This window comes from Montipora capricornis, chromosome 4, assembly GCF_036669925.1.
Source record: "Montipora capricornis isolate CH-2021 chromosome 4, ASM3666992v2, whole genome shotgun sequence".
Lineage (NCBI taxonomy): Eukaryota > Metazoa > Cnidaria > Anthozoa > Scleractinia > Acroporidae > Montipora > Montipora capricornis.
The window spans coordinates 42519987-42537031 of NC_090886.1; the positions used below are offsets into that span (position 1 = coordinate 42519987).

General features: G+C 44.8%; 20 non-coding genes across 20 annotated transcripts; all 20 read right to left on the reverse strand.

Annotated features, from left to right (window-relative positions):
* Nucleotides 1–446: 446 nt before the first annotated feature.
* On the reverse strand, nucleotides 447–549 carry Trnaf-gaa (transfer RNA phenylalanine (anticodon GAA)). Its single transcript has one exon. It is a non-coding gene; the product is annotated as a tRNA-Phe (tRNA).
* A 199-nt stretch (nucleotides 550–748) lies between these two features.
* On the reverse strand, nucleotides 749–854 carry Trnaf-gaa (transfer RNA phenylalanine (anticodon GAA)). Its single transcript has one exon. It is a non-coding gene; the product is annotated as a tRNA-Phe (tRNA).
* Nucleotides 855–1589: 735 nt separating this feature from the next.
* Trnaf-gaa (transfer RNA phenylalanine (anticodon GAA)) lies at nucleotides 1590–1692 on the reverse strand. Its single transcript has one exon. It is a non-coding gene; the product is annotated as a tRNA-Phe (tRNA).
* A 1340-nt stretch (nucleotides 1693–3032) lies between these two features.
* Nucleotides 3033–3139, reverse strand: Trnaf-gaa (transfer RNA phenylalanine (anticodon GAA)). Its single transcript has one exon. It is a non-coding gene; the product is annotated as a tRNA-Phe (tRNA).
* Nucleotides 3140–3939: 800 nt separating this feature from the next.
* Nucleotides 3940–4045, reverse strand: Trnaf-gaa (transfer RNA phenylalanine (anticodon GAA)). Its single transcript has one exon. It is a non-coding gene; the product is annotated as a tRNA-Phe (tRNA).
* Nucleotides 4046–4746: 701 nt separating this feature from the next.
* Trnaf-aaa (transfer RNA phenylalanine (anticodon AAA)) lies at nucleotides 4747–4848 on the reverse strand. Its single transcript has one exon. It is a non-coding gene; the product is annotated as a tRNA-Phe (tRNA).
* A 196-nt stretch (nucleotides 4849–5044) lies between these two features.
* On the reverse strand, nucleotides 5045–5147 carry Trnaf-gaa (transfer RNA phenylalanine (anticodon GAA)). The gene has a single exon. It is a non-coding gene; the product is annotated as a tRNA-Phe (tRNA).
* A 1035-nt stretch (nucleotides 5148–6182) lies between these two features.
* Trnaf-gaa (transfer RNA phenylalanine (anticodon GAA)) lies at nucleotides 6183–6289 on the reverse strand. Its single transcript has one exon. It is a non-coding gene; the product is annotated as a tRNA-Phe (tRNA).
* A 502-nt stretch (nucleotides 6290–6791) lies between these two features.
* Trnaf-gaa (transfer RNA phenylalanine (anticodon GAA)) lies at nucleotides 6792–6894 on the reverse strand. Its single transcript has one exon. It is a non-coding gene; the product is annotated as a tRNA-Phe (tRNA).
* Nucleotides 6895–7093: 199 nt separating this feature from the next.
* Nucleotides 7094–7199, reverse strand: Trnaf-gaa (transfer RNA phenylalanine (anticodon GAA)). Its single transcript has one exon. It is a non-coding gene; the product is annotated as a tRNA-Phe (tRNA).
* A 2059-nt stretch (nucleotides 7200–9258) lies between these two features.
* On the reverse strand, nucleotides 9259–9361 carry Trnaf-gaa (transfer RNA phenylalanine (anticodon GAA)). Its single transcript has one exon. It is a non-coding gene; the product is annotated as a tRNA-Phe (tRNA).
* Nucleotides 9362–9859: 498 nt separating this feature from the next.
* Trnaf-gaa (transfer RNA phenylalanine (anticodon GAA)) lies at nucleotides 9860–9961 on the reverse strand. Its single transcript has one exon. It is a non-coding gene; the product is annotated as a tRNA-Phe (tRNA).
* Nucleotides 9962–10157: 196 nt separating this feature from the next.
* Nucleotides 10158–10260, reverse strand: Trnaf-gaa (transfer RNA phenylalanine (anticodon GAA)). The gene has a single exon. It is a non-coding gene; the product is annotated as a tRNA-Phe (tRNA).
* Nucleotides 10261–10762: 502 nt separating this feature from the next.
* Nucleotides 10763–10868, reverse strand: Trnaf-gaa (transfer RNA phenylalanine (anticodon GAA)). Its single transcript has one exon. It is a non-coding gene; the product is annotated as a tRNA-Phe (tRNA).
* Nucleotides 10869–11063: 195 nt separating this feature from the next.
* On the reverse strand, nucleotides 11064–11166 carry Trnaf-gaa (transfer RNA phenylalanine (anticodon GAA)). The gene has a single exon. It is a non-coding gene; the product is annotated as a tRNA-Phe (tRNA).
* Nucleotides 11167–11363: 197 nt separating this feature from the next.
* Trnaf-gaa (transfer RNA phenylalanine (anticodon GAA)) lies at nucleotides 11364–11466 on the reverse strand. Its single transcript has one exon. It is a non-coding gene; the product is annotated as a tRNA-Phe (tRNA).
* A 1088-nt stretch (nucleotides 11467–12554) lies between these two features.
* On the reverse strand, nucleotides 12555–12658 carry Trnaf-gaa (transfer RNA phenylalanine (anticodon GAA)). The gene has a single exon. It is a non-coding gene; the product is annotated as a tRNA-Phe (tRNA).
* A 198-nt stretch (nucleotides 12659–12856) lies between these two features.
* Nucleotides 12857–12959, reverse strand: Trnaf-gaa (transfer RNA phenylalanine (anticodon GAA)). Its single transcript has one exon. It is a non-coding gene; the product is annotated as a tRNA-Phe (tRNA).
* Nucleotides 12960–14054: 1095 nt separating this feature from the next.
* On the reverse strand, nucleotides 14055–14157 carry Trnaf-gaa (transfer RNA phenylalanine (anticodon GAA)). Its single transcript has one exon. It is a non-coding gene; the product is annotated as a tRNA-Phe (tRNA).
* Nucleotides 14158–16271: 2114 nt separating this feature from the next.
* Trnaf-gaa (transfer RNA phenylalanine (anticodon GAA)) lies at nucleotides 16272–16378 on the reverse strand. The gene has a single exon. It is a non-coding gene; the product is annotated as a tRNA-Phe (tRNA).
* Between the last annotated feature and the right edge of the window lie 667 nt (nucleotides 16379–17045).

Genomic DNA, 17045 nt, shown 5'->3' on the forward strand with positions numbered 1-17045 from the left:
CTGTCCGTCCAATGCGTTGGAAATAAGGAAGAGCCATTGATAGAGAGTTCTCAGGCTGTTTGCGCTTGTGGCGAATTACTTTTAAGATAAATTTGAAGAAAATTTTGAGAAACCTAAAAAGCCAAAAGATAAGCAGAAATTGCTGCCGAGACCAGGGATTATCAGAGCTCATTTCAGCCCTCCGTCCGTTGAATCCAGGGACCGTTCAGATCTTCAGTGTGACGCTCTCCCCAACTGAGCTATCTCGGCAAGATGACAAGGAGCGGAAATGAGGGCCTAGGTTAATCACACTGGGCTAAAGAAGAGGCTCTCCGTCCCATGCGTTGAAATGAGAAAGACATTGATAGAGATTTCTCAGGCTATTTGCGCTTGTGGCGATTTCCTTTGGGATGATTTTGAAGAAAAATTTAACAAACTTAGAACCCAAAAGATACGCAAAAATACTGTGCCGAGACCCGGGATTAATCAGAAATCATTCGAGCCCTCCGTCTTTGAACAAGGGACCTTCAGATCTTCAGTCTGACGCTCTCCCAACTGAGCTATCTCGGCAAGATGACAAGGAGCGGAAATGAGGGCTAAGTTAATCAGACTGGGCTAAGAAGAGGCTGTCCGTCCATGCGTTTGAAAAGAGGAAAGCCATTGATAGAGAGTTCTCAGGCTATTTGCGCTTGTGGCGATTTCCTTTGGGATGATTTTGAAAAGAAAATTTTAAAAAATTTAGAACCCGAAAGATAACCAAAAATTACTGCGCCCCAGAGACCCGGGATTAATCAGAGCTCATTCGAGCCTTCCGTGTTTGAACCAGGGACCTTCAGATCTTCAGTCTGACGCTCTCCCAACTGAGCTATCTCGGCAAAGATGACAAGAATCTTTAGATGACAGGGAGCGGAAATGAGGGCTATGTTAATCACACTGGGCTAAACAAGAGGCTACCCGTCCAATGCGTTGGAAATAAGGAAGCCATTGATAGAGAGTTCTCAGGCTGTTTGCGCTTGTGGCGAATTACTTTAAGATAAATTTGAAGAAAAATTTGAGAAACCTAAAAAGCCAAAAGATGAGCAGAAATTGCTGCCGAGACCATTGATTAATCAGAGCTCATTTCAGCCCTCCGTCTTTGAATCCAGGACCTTCAGATCTTCAGTGTGACGCTCTCCCAACGGCGCTATCTCGGCAAGATGACAGGGAACGGAAATGAGGGCCAGGTTAATCAGACTGGGCTAAAGAAGAGGCTGTCCGTCCAATGCGTTTCAAAAGAGGAAGCCATTGATAGAGAGTTCTCAGGCTATTTGCGCTTGTGGCGAGTTACTTTGGGATAAAATTAAAGGAAAATTTGAAGAACTTAAGAAGCCGAAAGATAAGCAAAAATTATTGCCGAGACCTGGGATTAATCAGAGCTCATTCAAGTCTTCCGTCTTAGAACCAGGGACCTTCAGATCTTCAGGCTGTCCGTCCAACGTCCAATGCGATGGAAAAGAGGAAGCCATTGATACAGAGTTCTTAGGCTATTTGCGCTTGTGGCGAGTCACTTTGGGATAAATTTAAAGGAAAATTTGAAAAACTTAAGAAGCCAAAAGATGAACAAAAATTACTGCCGAGACCCGGAATTAATCAGAGCTCATTCAAGCCCTCCGTCTTTGAACCTGGGACCTTCAGATCTTCAATCTGACGCTCTCCCAACTGAGCTATCTCGGCAAGATGACAAGTAGCGTTAATGAGGGTCATGTTACTGACACTGGGATAAAGAGGAGGCTGTCCGTCCGATGCGTTGGAAAAGAGGAAGCGATTGATAGAGAGTTCTCAGGCTCTTTGCGCTTGTGGCGATTTCCTTTGGGATGATTTTGAAGGACAAATTGGAAAAATTTAGAACCCGAAAGATGAGGAATGGGCAAAAATTATTGCCGAGACCCGGGATTAATCAGAGCTCATTCGAGCCCTCCGTCTTTGGGACCTTCAGATCTTCAGTCTGACCGCTCTCCCAACTGACTATCTCGGCAAGATGACAAGGAGCGGAAATGGAGGGCTACGTTAATACCACTGGGCTAAAGAAGAGGCTGTCCGTCCCATGCGTTGGAAAAGAGGAAGCCATTGATAGAGAGTTCTCAGAGCTATTTGCGCTTGTGGCGAATTAACTTTAAGATAATTTTGAAGAAAAATTTGAGAAACCTAAAAAGCCAAAAGATGAGCCAAAAATACTGCCGAGACCCCGGATTAATCAGAGCTCATTTCAGCCCTCCGTCTTTGAATCCATGGGACCTTCAGATCTTCAGTCTGACGCTCTCCCAACTGAGCTATCTCGGCAAGATGACAGGGAGCGGAAATGAGGGCCAAGTTAATCAGACTGGGCTAAAGAAGAGGGCTCTCCGTCCAATGCGTTTGAAATGAGTGAAGCCATGATAGAGAGTTCTCAGGCTATTTGCGCGCTTGTGGCGAGAGTTACTTTGGGATAAATTTAAGGAAAATTTTGAAAAACTTAAGAAAGTCGAAAGACAAGCAAAAATTATTGCCCGAGACCTGGATTAGCAGAGCTCATTCAAGTCTTCCGTCTTAGAACCAGGGACCTTTAAGATCTTCAGGCTGTCCGTCTCAACGTCCAATGCGATGCGAAAAGAGGAAGCCACTTGATACAGAGTTCTGTAGGGCTATTTTTGCGCTATGGCGAGTCACCTTTGGGATACATTTAAAGGAAAATTTGAAAAAACTAAGAAGCCAAAGGATGAACAAAAATTACTGCCGAGACCCGAATTAATCAAGCTCATTCAAGCCCTCCGTCTTTGAACCTGGGACTTCACATATAGTCGAATCTGACGCTCTCCCAACTGAGCTATCTCGGCAAGATGGATCAATAGCTCATTCATGAGGGTCTGTTACTGACAACTGGATAAAGAGGAGGGCTGTCCGTCCAATGCGTTGGAAAAAGAGGAAGCGATTGATAGAGAGTTCTCAGACTATTTGCGCTGTGGCGATTTCCTTTGGGATGATTTTGAAGGAAAATTTTAAAAAATTTAGAACCCGAAAGATAACCAAAAACTTACTGCCGAGGACCCGGGCATTAATCAGAGCTTCATTCGAGCCCTCCGTCTTTGAACCAGGGACCTTCAGATCTTCAGTCTGACGCTCTCCCAACTGAGCTATCTCGGGCAAGAGATGACAAGGAGGGAAAATGAGGGCCATGTTAATCACACTGGGCTAAAGAAGAGGCTGTCCGTCTAATGCATTGGAAAAGAGGAAGCGATTGATAGAGAGTTCTCAGGCTGTTTGCGCTTGTGGCGAATTACTTTAAGATAAATTTGAAGAAAAATTTGAGAAACCTAAAAAGCCAAAAGATGAGCAGAAATTGCTGCCGAGACCAGGGATTAATCAGAGCTCATTTCAGCCCTCCGTCTTTGAATCCAGGACCTTCAGATCTTCAGTGTGACGCTCTCCCAACTAAGCTATCTCGGCAAGATGACAGGGAGCGGAAATGAGGGCCAAGTTAATCAGACTGGGCTAAAGAAGAGGCTCTCCGTCCAATGCGTTTGAAATGAGAAAGACATTGATAGAGATTTCTCAGGCTATTTGCGCTTGTGGCGATTTCCTTTGGGATGATTTTGAAGAAAAATTTTAAAAAATTTAGAACCCAAAAGATAAGCAAAAATTACTGCCGAGACCCGGGATTAATAAGAGATAATTCTAGCCCTCAGTCTATGAACAAGAGAATTCAGATCTTCAGTCTGACGCTCTCCCAACTGAGCTATCTCGGCAAGATGACAAGGAGCGGAAATGAGGGCTAAGTTAATCAGACTGGGCTAAGAAGAGGCTGTCCGTCCATGCGTTTGAAAAGAGGAAAGCCATTGATAGAGAGTTCTCAGGCTATTTGCGCTTGTGGCGATTTCCTTTGGGATGATTTTGAAAAGAAAATTTTAAAAAATTTAGAACCCGAAAGATAACCAAAAATTACTGCGCCCCAGAGACCCGGGATTAATCAGAGCTCATTCGAGCCTTCCGTGTTTGAACCAGGGACCTTCAGATCTTCAGTCTGACGCTCTCCCAACTGAGCTATCTCGGCAAAGATGACAAGTAGCGTTAATAAGGGCAATGTTAATCACACTGAGCTAAAGAAGAGGCTGTTTGTCCAATGCGTTGGAAAAGAGGAAGCCATTGATAGAGAGTTCTCAGGCTATTTGCGCTTGTGGCGAGTTAGTTTGGGATAAATTTGAAGAAAAATTTAAGAAACTTAAGAAGTCGAAGGATAAGCAAAAATTACCCGGGATTAATCAGAGCTCATTCGAGCCCTCCGTGATTGAACCAGGAACCTTCAGATCTTCAGTCTAACGCTCTCCCAACTGAGCTATCTCGGCAAGATGACAAGTCGCGTTAATGAGGGTCATGTTACTGACACTAAGCTAATGAGGGGGTTGTCCGTCCCATGCGTTGAAAAAGAGGAAACGATTGATAGAGAGTTCTCAGGCTATTTGCGCTTGTGGCGAGTTACTTTGGGATAAATTTAAAGGAAAATCTGAAAAACTTAAGAAGTCGAAAGATGAGCAAAAATTATTGCCGAGACCCGGGATTAATCAGAGCTCATTCGAGTCTTCCGTCTTTGACCAGGGACCTTCAGATCTTCAGGCTGTCCGTCCAATGCGTTGGAAAAGAGGAAGCCATTGATAGAGAGTTCTCAGGCTATTTGCGCTTGTGGCGAGTTACTTTGGGATAAATTTAAAAGAAAATTTGAAAACTTTAAGAAGCCAAAAGATGAACAAAAATTACTGCCGAGACCGGGATTAATCAGAGCTCATTCAGGCCCTCCGTCTTTGAACCAGGGACCTTCAGATCTTTAATCTGACGCTCTCCCAACTGAGCTATCTCGGCAAGATGACAAGGAAGGGAAATGAGGGCTACGTTAATCACACTGGGCTAAAGAAGAGGCTGTCCGTCCGATGCGTTGGAAAAGAGGAAGCGATTGATAGAGAATTCTCAGACTATTTGCGCTTGTGGCGATTTCCTTTGGGATGATTTTGAAGGAAAATTTTAAAAAATTTAGAACCCGAAAGATAACCAAAATTACTGCCGAGACCCGGGATTAATCAGAGCTCATTCGAGCCCTCCGTCTTTGAACCAGGGACCTTCAGATCTTCAATCTGACGCTCTCCCAACTGAGCTATCTCGGCAAGATGACAAGGAGCGGAAATGAGGGCTACGTTAATCACACTGGGCTAAAGAAGAGGCTGTCCGTCCAATGCGTTGGAAATAAGGAAGCCATTGATAGAGAGTTCTCAGGCTGTTTGCGCTTGTGGCGAATTACTTTGGGATAAATTTGAAGAAAAATTTGAGAAACCTAAAAAGCCAAAAGATAAGCAGAAATTACTGCCGAGACCAGGGATTAATCAGAGCTCATTTCAGCCCTCCGTCTTTGAATCCAGGACCTTCAGATCTTCAGTGTGACGCTCTCCCAACTGAGCTATCTCGGCAAGATGACAAGGAGCGGATATGAGGGCTAAGTTAATCAGACTGGGCTCAAGAAGAGGCTGTCCGTCCATTCCCTTTGAAACGAGGCAGCCATTCATAGGGAGTTCTCAGGCTATTTGCGCTTGTGCGATTTCCTTTGGGGTGATTTTGAAAGAAAATTTAAAAAATTTAGAACCCGAAAGATAACCAAAAATTACTGCCGAGACCCGGGATTAATCAGAGCTCATTCGAGCCCTCCGTCTTTCCGTCTTAGAACCAGGGACCTTTAAGATCTTCAGGCTGTCCGTCTCAACGTCCAATGCGATGCGAAAAGAGGAAGCCACTTGATACAGAGTTCTGTAGGGCTATTTTTGCGCTATGGCGAGTCACCTTTGGGATACATTTAAAGGAAAATTTGAAAAAACTAAGAAGCCAAAGGATGAACAAAAATTACTGCCGAGACCCGAATTAATCAAGCTCATTCAAGCCCTCCGTCTTTGAACCTGGGACTTCACATATAGTCGAATCTGACGCTCTCCCAACTGAGCTATCTCGGCAAGATGGATCAATAGCTCATTCATGAGGGTCTGTTACTGACAACTGGATAAAGAGGAGGGCTGTCCGTCCAATGCGTTGGAAAAAGAGGAAGCGATTGATAGAGAGTTCTCAGACTATTTGCGCTGTGGCGATTTCCTTTGGGATGATTTTGAAGGAAAATTTTAAAAAATTTAGAACCCGAAAGATAACCAAAAACTTACTGCCGAGGACCCGGGCATTAATCAGAGCTTCATTCGAGCCCTCCGTCTTTGAACCAGGGACCTTCAGATCTTCAGTCTGACGCTCTCCCAACTGAGCTATCTCGGGCAAGATGACAAGGAGCGGAAATGAGGGCTACGTTAATCACACTGGGCTAAAGAAAGGCTGTCCGTCCAATGCGTTGGAAATAAGGAAGAGCCATTGATAGAGAGTTCTCAGGCTGTTTGCGCTTGTGGCGAATTACTTTTAAGATAAATTTGAAGAAAATTTTGAGAAACCTAAAAAGCCAAAAGATAAGCAGAAATTGCTGCCGAGACCAGGGATTATCAGAGCTCATTTCAGCCCTCCGTCCGTTGAATCCAGGGACCGTTCAGATCTTCAGTGTGACGCTCTCCCCAACTGAGCTATCTCGGCAAGATGACAAGGAGCGGAAATGAGGGCCTAGGTTAATCACACTGGGCTAAAGAAGAGGCTCTCCGTCCCATGCGTTGAAATGAGAAAGACATTGATAGAGATTTCTCAGGCTATTTGCGCTTGTGGCGATTTCCTTTGGGATGATTTTGAAGAAAAATTTAACAAACTTAGAACCCAAAAGATACGCAAAAATACTGTGCCGAGACCCGGGATTAATCAGAAATCATTCGAGCCCTCCGTCTTTGAACAAGGGACCTTCAGATCTTCAGTCTGACGCTCTCCCAACTGAGCTATCTCGGCAAGATGACAAGGAGCGGAAATGAGGGCTAAGTTAATCAGACTGGGCTAAGAAGAGGCTGTCCGTCCATGCGTTTGAAAAGAGGAAAGCCATTGATAGAGAGTTCTCAGGCTATTTGCGCTTGTGGCGATTTCCTTTGGGATGATTTTGAAAAGAAAATTTTAAAAAATTTAGAACCCGAAAGATAACCAAAAATTACTGCGCCCCAGAGACCCGGGATTAATCAGAGCTCATTCGAGCCTTCCGTGTTTGAACCAGGGACCTTCAGATCTTCAGTCTGACGCTCTCCCAACTGAGCTATCTCGGCAAAGATGACAAGTATCTTTAAGGAGGGCAATGTTAATCACACTGAGCTAAAGAAGAGGCTGTTTGTCCAATGCGTTTGGAAAGAGGAAGCCATTGATAGAGAGTTCTCAGGTTATTTGCGCTTGTGGCGAGTTACTTTGAGATAAATTTAAAGGAAAATTTGAAAAACTTAAGAAGTCGAAGGATAAGCAAAAATTACCCGGGATTAATCAGAGCTCATTCGAGCCCTCCGTGATTGAACCAGGAACCTTCAGATCTTCAGTCTAACGCTCTCCCAACTGAGCTATCTCGGCAAGATGACAAGTCGCGTTAATGAGGGTCATATTACTGACACTAAGCTAAAGAGGGGGTTGTCCGTCCCATGCGTTGAAAAAGAGGAAGCCATTGATAGAGAGTTCTCAGGTTATTTGCGCTTGTGGCGAGTTACTTTGGGATAAATTTAAAGGAAAATTTGAAAAACTTAAGAAGTCGAAAGATGAGCAAAAATTATTGCCGAGACCCGGGATTAATCAGAGCTCATTCGAGTCTTCCGTCTTTGACCAGGGACCTTCAGATCTTCAGGCTGTCCGTCCAATGCGTTGGAAAAGAGGAAGCCATTGATAGAGAGTTCTCAGGCTATTTGCGCTTGTGGCGAGTTACTTTGGGATAAATTTAAAGGAAAATTTGAAAACCTTAAGAAGCCGAAAGATGAACAAAAATTACTGCCGAGACCCGGGATTAATCAGAGCTCATTCGAGCCCTCCGTCTTTATACCAGGGACCTTCAGATCTTCCGTCTGACGCTCTCCCCAAATGGAGCTATCTCGGCACAGTCAAGGAGCGGGGAATGAGGGCTAGGTGATAATCACACTGGGCTAAAGAAGTAGGCTCCGTCCAACGTTGGAAATAAGGAAGCTGATAGGAGAGTTCTCGCTTGTGGCGAGTGCTGTGGGACAAGGAGCGAAAATTTGAAATTACGAGGGATGAGCAAAAATTATTGCCGTTAATCAGAGCTTCACAAGTCTTCTAGAAGGGAAGAGGCTGTCCGTCCGATGCGTTTGAAAAGAGGAAGCGATTGATAGGAATTCTCAGACTATTTGCGCTTGTGGCGATTTCTCTTTGGGATGATTTTGAAGGAAAATTTTAAAAAATTTAGAACCCGAAAGATAACCAAAAAATTACTGCCGAGACCCGGGGATTAATCAGAGGTCATTCGAGCCCTCCGTCTTTGAACATGGGACCTTCAGATCTTCAGTCTGACGCTCTCCCAACTGAGCTATCTCGGCAAAGATGACAAGGAGCGGGAATGAGGGCTAGGTTAATCACACTGGGCTAAAGAAGAGGCTGTCCGTCCAATGCGTTGGAAATAAGGAAGCCATTGATAGAGAGTTCTCAGGCTGTTGGCGCTTGTGGCGAATTACTTTGGGATAAATTTGAAGAAAAATTTGAGAAACCTAAAAAGCCAAAAGATGAGCAGAAATTACTGCCGAGACCAGGGATTAATCAGAGCTCATTTCAGCCCTCCGTCTTTGAATCCGGGACCTTCAGATCTTCAGTGTGACGCTCTCTCAACTGAGCTATCTCGGCAAGATGACAAGGAGCGGAAATAAGGGCCAGGTTGATCAGACTGGGCTAAAGAAGAGGCTGTCCGTCCAATGCGTTTGAAAAGAGGAAGCCATTGATAGAGAGTTCTCAGGCTATTTGCGCTTGTGGCGATTTCCTTTGGGGTGATTTTGAAGGAAAATTTTAAAAAATTTAGAACCCGAAAGATAAGTAAAAACTACTGCCGCGACCCGGGATTAATTAGAGCTCATTCGAGCCCTCCGTCTTTAACCAGGGACCTTCAGATCTTCAGTCTGACGCTCTCCCAACTGAGCTATCTCGGGAAGATGACAAGTAGCGTTAATGAGGGTCATGTTACTGACACTGGGATAAAGAGGAGGCTGTCCGTCCGATGCGTTGGAAAAGAGGAAGGCATTGATAGAGAATTCTCAGACTATTTGCGCTTGTGGCGATTTCCTTTGGGATGATTTTGAAGGAAATTTTTAAAAATTTAGAACCCGAAAGATAAGCAAAAATTACTGCCGAGACCCGGATTAATCAGAGCTCATTCGAGCCTTCCGTCTTTGAACCAGGGACCTTCAGATCTTCAGTCTGACGCTGCTCCGAACTGAGCTATCTCGGCAAAGATGACAAGGAGCGGAAATGAGGGCTAGGTTAATCACACTGGGCTAAAGAAGAGGCTGTCCGTCCAATGCGTTGGAAATAAGGAAGCCATTGATAGAGAGTTCTCAGGCTGTTGGCGCTTGTGGCGAATTACTTTGGGATAAATTTGAAGAAAAATTTGAGAAACCTAAAAAGCCAAAAGATGAGCAGAAATTACTGCCGAGACCAGGGATTAATCAGAGCTCATTTCAGCCCTCCGTCTTTGAATCCGGGACCTTCAGATCTTCAGTGTGACGCTCTCTCAACTGAGCTATCTCGGCAAGATGACAAGGAGCGGAAATAAGGGCCAGGTTAATCAGACTGGGCTAAAGAAGAGGCTGTCCGTCCAATGCGTTTGAAAAGAGGAAGCCATTGATAGAGAGTTCTCAGGCTATTTGCGCTTGTGGCGATTTCCTTTGGGATGATTTTGAAGGAAAATTTTAAAAAATTTAGAACCCCAAAGATAAGTAAAAACTACTGCCGAGACCCGGGATTAATTAGAGCTCATTCGAGCCCTCCGTCTTTAACCAGGGACCTTCAGATCTTCAGTCTGACGCTCTCCCAACTGAGCTATCTCGGGAAGATGACAAGTAGCGTTAATGAGGGTCATGTTACTGACACTGGGATAAAGAGGAGGCTGTCCGTCCGATGCGTTGGAAAAGAGGAAGGCATTGATAGAGAATTCTCAGACTATTTGCGCTTGTGGCGATTTCCTTTGGGATGATTTTGAAGGAAATTTTTAAAAATTTAGAACCCGAAAGATAAGCAAAAATTACTGCCGAGACCCGGATTAATCAGAGCTCATTCGAGCCTTCCGTCTTTGAACCAGGGACCTTCAGATCTTCAGTCTGACGCTGCTCCGAACTGAGCTATCTCGGCAAGATGACAAGGAGCGGAAATGAGGGCTAGGTTAATCACACTGGGCTAAAGAAGAGGCTGTCCGTCCAATGCGTTGGAAATAAGGAAGCCATTGATAGAGAGTTCTCAGGCTGTTGGCGCTTGTGGCGAATTACTTTGGGATAAATTTGAAGAAAAAATTTGAGAAACCTAAAAAGCCAAAAGATGAGCAGAAATTACTGCCGAGACCAGGGATTAATCAGAGCTCATTTCAGCCCTCCGTCTTTGAATCCGGGACCTTCAGATCTTCAGTGTGACGCTCTCTCAACTGAGCTATCTCGGCAAGATGGACAAGGAGCGGAAATAAGGGCCAGGTTAATCAGACTGGGCTAAAGAAGAGGCTGTCCGTCCAATGCGTTTGAAAAGAGGAAGCCATTGATAGAGAGTTCTCAGGCTATTTGCGCTTGTTGGCGATTTCCTTTGGGATGATTTTGAAGGGAAATTTTAAAAAAAAATTTAGAACCCGAAAGATAAGTAAAAACTACTGCCCGAGACCCGGGATTAAATTAGAGCTCATTCGAGCCCTCCGTCTTTGAACCAGGGACCTTCAGATCTTCAGTCTGACGCTCTCCCAACTGAGCTATCTCGGAAGATGACAAGTAGCGTTAATGAGGGTCATGTTACTGACACTGGGATAAAGAGGAGGGCTGTCCGTCCGATGCGTTGGAAAAGAGGAAGGCATGATAGAGAATTCTCAGGACTATTTGCGCTGTGGCGATTTCCTTTGGGATGATTTTGAAGGAAATTTTTAAAAAATTTAGAACCGAAAGATAAGCAAAAATTACTGCCGAGACCCGGGATTAATCAGAGCTCATTCGAGCCTTCCGTCTTTGAACCAGGGACCTTCAGATCTTCAGTCTGACGCTCTCCGAACTGAGCTATCTCGGCAAGATGACAAGGAGCGGAAATGAGGGCTAGGTTAATCACACTGGGCTAAAGAAGAGGCTGTCTCTCCAATGCGTTTGAAAAGAGGAAGCCATTGATAGAGAGTTCTCAGGCTATTTGCGCTTGTGGCGATTTCCTTTGGGATGATTTTGAAGGAAAAGTTTAAAAAATTTAGAACCCGAAAGATAAGCAAAAATTACTGCCGAGATCCGGGATTAATCAGAGCTCATTCGAGCCCTCCGTCTTTGAACCAGGGACCTTCAGATCTTCAGTCTGACGCTCTCCCAACTGAGCTATCTCGACAAGATGACAAGGAGCGGAAATGAGGGCTAGGTTAATCACACTGGGCTAAAGAAGAGGCTGTCTGTCCAATGCGTTTAAAAAGAGGAAAGCCATTGATAGAGAGTTCTCAGGCTATTTGCGCTTGTGGCGATTTCCCTTTGGGATGATTTGAAGGAAAAGTTTAAAAAATTTAGAACCCGAAAGATAAGCAAAAAATTACTGCCGAGACCGGGATTAATCAGAGCTCATTCGAGCCCTCCGTCTTTGAACCAGATCTTCAGTCTGACGCTCTCCCAACTGAGCTATCTCGGGCAAAGATGACAAGGAGTGGAAATGAGGGCTAGGTTAATCACACTGGGCTAAAGAAGAGGCTGTCCGTCCAATGCGTTGGAAGTAAGGAAGCCATTGATAGAGAGTTCTCAGGCTATTTGCGCTTGTGGCGAGTTACTTTGGGATAAATTTGAAGAAAAATTTTGGAAACTTAAGAAGCCAAAAGATGAGCAGAAATTACTGCCGAGACCAGGGATTAATCAGAGCTCATTTCAGCCCTCCGTCTTTGAACCAGGGACCTTCAGATCTTCAGTGTGACGCTCTCTCACTTGAGCTATCTCGGCAAGATGACAAGGAGCGGAAATGAGGGCCAGGTTAATCAGACTGGGCTAAAGAAGAGGCTGTCCGTCCAATGCGTTTGAAAAAAGGAAGCCATTGATAGAGAGTTCTCAGGCTATTTGCGCTTGTGTCAATTTCCTTTGGGATAATTTTGAAGGAAAATTTAAAAAAATTAGAACCCAAAAGATAAGCAAAAATTACTGCCGAGACCCGGGATTAATCAGAGCTCATTCGAGCCCTCCGTCTTTGAACCAGGGACCTTCAGATCTTGAGTGTGACCCTCTCCCAACTGAGCTATCTCGGCAAGATGACAAGGAGCGGAAATGAGGGCTAAGTTAATCAGATTGGGCTAAAGAAGATGCTGTCCATCCAATGCCTTTGAAAAGAGGAAGCCATTGATCGAGAGTTCTCAGGGTATTTGCGCTTGTGGCGATTTCCTTTGGGATGATTTTGAAAGAAAATTTTAAAAATTTAGAACCCGAAAGATAAGCAAAAATTACTGCCGAGACCCGGGATTAATCAGAGCTCATTCGAGCCCTCCGTATTTAACCAGGGACCTTCATATCTTCAGTCTGACGCTCTCTCCCAACTGAGCTATCTCGGCAAAGATAACAAGTAGCGTTAATGAGGGTCATGTTACTGACACTGGGATAAAGAGGAGGCTGTCCGTCCGATGCGTTGGAAAAGAGGAAGCCATTGATAGAGAATTCTCAGACTATTTGCGCTTGTGGCGATTTCCTTTGGGATGATTTTGAAGGAAAAGTTTAAAAAATTTACAACCCGAAAGATAAGCAAAAATTACTGCCGAGACCCGGGATTAATCAGAGCTTATTCGAGCCCTCCGTCTTTGAACCAGGGACCTTCAGATCTTCAGTGTGACGCTCTCTCAACTGAGCTATCTCGGCAAGATGACAGGGAGCGGATATGAGGGCGAGGTTAATCAGACTGGGCTAAAGAAGAGGCTGTCCGTCCAATGCGTTTCAAAAGAGGAAGCCATTGATAGAGAGTTCTCAGGCTATTTGCGATTGTGACGATTTCCTTTGGGATGATTTTGAAGAAAAATCTTGGAAACTTAAGAAGCCAAAAGATGATCAGAAATTACTGCCGAGACCAGGGATTAATCAGAGCTCATTTCAGCCCTCCGTCTTTGAACCAGGGACCTTCAGATCTCCAGTGTGACGCTCTCTCAACTGAGCTATCTCGGCAAGATGACAGGGAGCGGAAATGAGGGCCAGGTTAATCAGACTGGGCTAAAGAAGACGCTGTCCGTCCAATGCGTTTGAAAAGAGGAAGCCATTGATAGAGAGTTCTCAGGCTATTTTCGCTTGTAGCGATTTCCTTTGGGATGATTTTGAAGGAAAATTTTAAAAAAATTAGAACCCGAAAGATAAGCAAAAATTACTGCCGATACCCGGGATTAATCAGAGCTCATTCGAGCTCTCCGTCTTTGAACCAGGGACCTTCAGATCTTCAGTGTGACGCTCACGCAACTGAGCTATCTCGGCAAGATGACAAGCAGCGGAAATAAGGGCTAGGTTAATCAGACTGGGCTAAAGAAGAGGCTGTCCGTCCAATGCGTTTGAAAAGAGGAAGCCATTGATAGAGAGTTCTCAGGCTATTTGCGCTTGTGGCGATTTCCTTTGGGATGATTTTGAAGGAAAATTTTAAAAAATTTAGAACCCCAAAGATAAGTAAAAACTACTGCTGAGACCCGGGATTAATTAGAGCTCATTCGAGCCCTCCGTCTTTACCAGGGACCTTCAGATCTTCAGTCTGACGCTCTCCCAACTGAGCTATCTCGGGAAAGATGACAAGTAGCGTTAATGAGGGTCATGTTACTGACACTGGGATAAAGAGGAGGCTGTCCGTCCGATGCGTTGGAAAAGAGGAAGGCATTGATAGAGAATTCTCAGACTATTTGCGCTTGTGGCGATTTCCTTTGGGATGATTTTGTAGGAAAATTTTAAAAATTTAGAACCCGAAAGATAACCAAAGATTACTGCCGAGACCCGGGATTAATCAGAGGTCATTCGAGCTCTCCGTCCTTGAACCAGGGACCTTCAGATCTTCAGTTTGACGCTCTCCCAACTGAGCTATCTCGGCAAAATGACAGGGAACGGAAATGAGGGCCAGGTTAATCAGACTGGGCTAAAGAAGAGGCTGTCCGTCCAATGCGTTTGAAAAGAGGAAGCCATTGATAGAGAGTTCTCAGGCTATTTGCGCTTGTGGCGAGTTACTTTGGGATAAATTTGAAGAAAAATTTTAGAAACTTAAGAAGCCAAAAGCTGAGCGAAAATTACTGCCGAGACCCGGGATTAATCACAGCTCATTTCCGCCCTCCGTCTTTGAACCAGGGACCTTCAGATTTTCAGTGTGACGCTCTCTCAACTGAGGTATCTCGGCAAGATGACAGGGAGCGGAAATGAGGGCCAGGTTAATCAGACTGGGCTAAAGAAGAGGCTGTCCGTCCAATGCGTTTGAAAAGAGGAAGCCATTGATAGAGAGTTCTCAGGCTATTTGCGCTTGTGGCGATTTCCTTTGGGGTGATTTTGAAGGAAAATTTTAAAAAATTTAGAACCCGAAAGATAAGCAAAAATTACTGCCGAGACCCGGATTAATCAGAGCTCATTCGAGCCCTCCGTCTTTGAACCAGGGACCTTCAGATCTTGAGTGTGACCCTCTCCCAACTGAGCTATCTCGGCAAGATGACAAGGAGCGGAAATGAGGGCTAAGTTAATCAGATTGGGCTAAAGAAGATGCTGTCCATCCAATGCCTTTGAAAAGAGGAAGCCATTGATCGAGAGTTCTCAGGGTATTTGCGCTTGTGGCGATTTCCTTTGGGATGATTTTGAAGTAAAATTATTAAAAATTTAGAACCCGAAAGATGAACAAAAATTACTTCCGAAACCCGGGATCAATCAGAGCTCATTCGAGCCCTCCGTCTTTCAGGGACCTTCAGATCTTCAGTCTGACGCTCTCCCAACTGAGCTATCTCGGCAAAGATGACAAGTAGCGTTAATGAGGGTCATGTTACTCACACTGGGCTAAAGAGGAGGCTACCCGTCCAATGCGTTGGAAAAGAGGAAGCAATGTATTTGCGCTTGTGGCGATTTCCTTTGGGATAATTTTGAAGGAAAAGTTTAAAAAATTTACAACCCGAAAGATAAGCAAAAATTATTGCCGAGACCCGGGATTAATCAGAGCTCATTCGAGCCCTCCGTCTTTAAACCAGGGACCTTCAGATCTTCAGTGTGACGCTCTCTCAACTGAGGTATCTCGGCAAGATGACAGGGAGCGGAAATGAGGGCCAGGTTAATCAGACTGGGCTAAAGAAGAGGCTGTCCGTCCAATGCGTTTGAAAAAAGGAAGCCATTGATAGAGAGTTCTCAGGCTATTTGCGCTTGTGGCGATTTCCTTTGGGATGATTTTGAAGGAAAATTTTAAAAAATTTAGAACCCGAAAGATAAGCAAAAATTACTGCCGAGACCCGGGATTAATCAGAGCTCATTTCCGCCCTCCGTCTTTGAACCAGGGACCTTCAGATCTTCAGTGTGACGCTCTCTCAACGGAGCTATCTCGGCAAGATGACAGGGAGCGGAAATGAGAGCCAGGGTAATCAGACTGGGCTAAAGAAGAGGCTGTCCGTCCAATGCGTTTGAAAAGAGGAAGCCATTGATAGAGAGTTCTCAGGCTATTTTCGCTTGTAGCGATTTCCTTTGGGATGATTTTGAAGGAAAATTTTAAAAAAATTAGAACCCGAAAGATAAGCAAAAATTACTGCCGATACCCGGGATTAATCAGAGCTCATTCGAGCTCTCCGTCTTTGAACCAGGGACCTTCAGATCTTCAGTGTGACGCTCACGCAACTGAGCTATCTCGGCAAGATGACAAGCAGCGGAAATAAGGGCTAGGTTGATCAGACTGGGCTAAAGAAGAGGCTGTCCGTCCAATGCGTTTGAAAAGAGGAAGCCATTGATAGAGAGTTCTCAGGCTATTTGCGCTTGTGGCGATTTCCTTTGGGATGATTTTGAAGGAAAATTTTAAAAAATTTAGAACCCGAAAGATAAGCAAAAATTACTGCCGAGACCCGGGATTAATCAGAGCTCATTCGAGCCCTCCGTCTTTTCAGGCTATTTGCGCTTGTGGCGAGTTACTTTGGGATAAATTTGAAGGAAAATTTGAAAAAATTAAGAAGCCAAAAGATGAGCAAAAATTACTGCCGAGACCCGGGATTAATCAGAGCTCATTCGGAGCCCTCCGTCTTTTTGAACCAGGGACCTCAGATCTTCAGTCTGACGCTCTCCCAAATCTGAGCTATCTCGGCAAGATGACAAGGAGCGGAAATGAGGGGCTAGGTTAATCACACTGGGCTAAAGAAGAGGCTGTCCTGTCCAATTTCGTTTGAAAAGAGGAAGCCATTGATAGAGAGTTCTCAGGCTATTTGCGCTTGTGGCGAGTTCCTTGGGATAAATTTTGAAGGAAATTTGAAAACTTTAAGAAGTCCAAAAGATGAGCAAAAATTTATTGCCGAACCCGGGATTAATCAGAGCTCATTCAAGCCTTCCGTGAACCAGGGACCTTCAGATCTTCAGGCTCAAGTCCGGCTGTCGTCCAATGCGTTGAAAAGAGGAGCGATTGATAGAGATTTCTCAGGCTATTTGCGCTTGTGGCGATTTCCTTTGGGATGATTTTAAAGAAAATTTGAAAAAATTTGAACCCGAAAGATGACCAAAAATTACTGCGAGACCCGGGATTAATCAGAGGTCATTCGAGCCCTCCGTCTTTACAGGGCCTTCAGGATCTTCAGTCTGACCGCTCTCCCAACTGAGCTATATCGGGAGATGACAAGGAGCGGAAATGAGGGCTATGTTAATCACACTGGGCTAAAGAAGAGGCTGTCCGTCCAATGCGTTGGAAAAGAGGAAGCCATTGATAGAGAGTTCTCAGGCTTTTTGTGCTTGTGGGGAGTTACTTTGGGATAAATTTGAAGA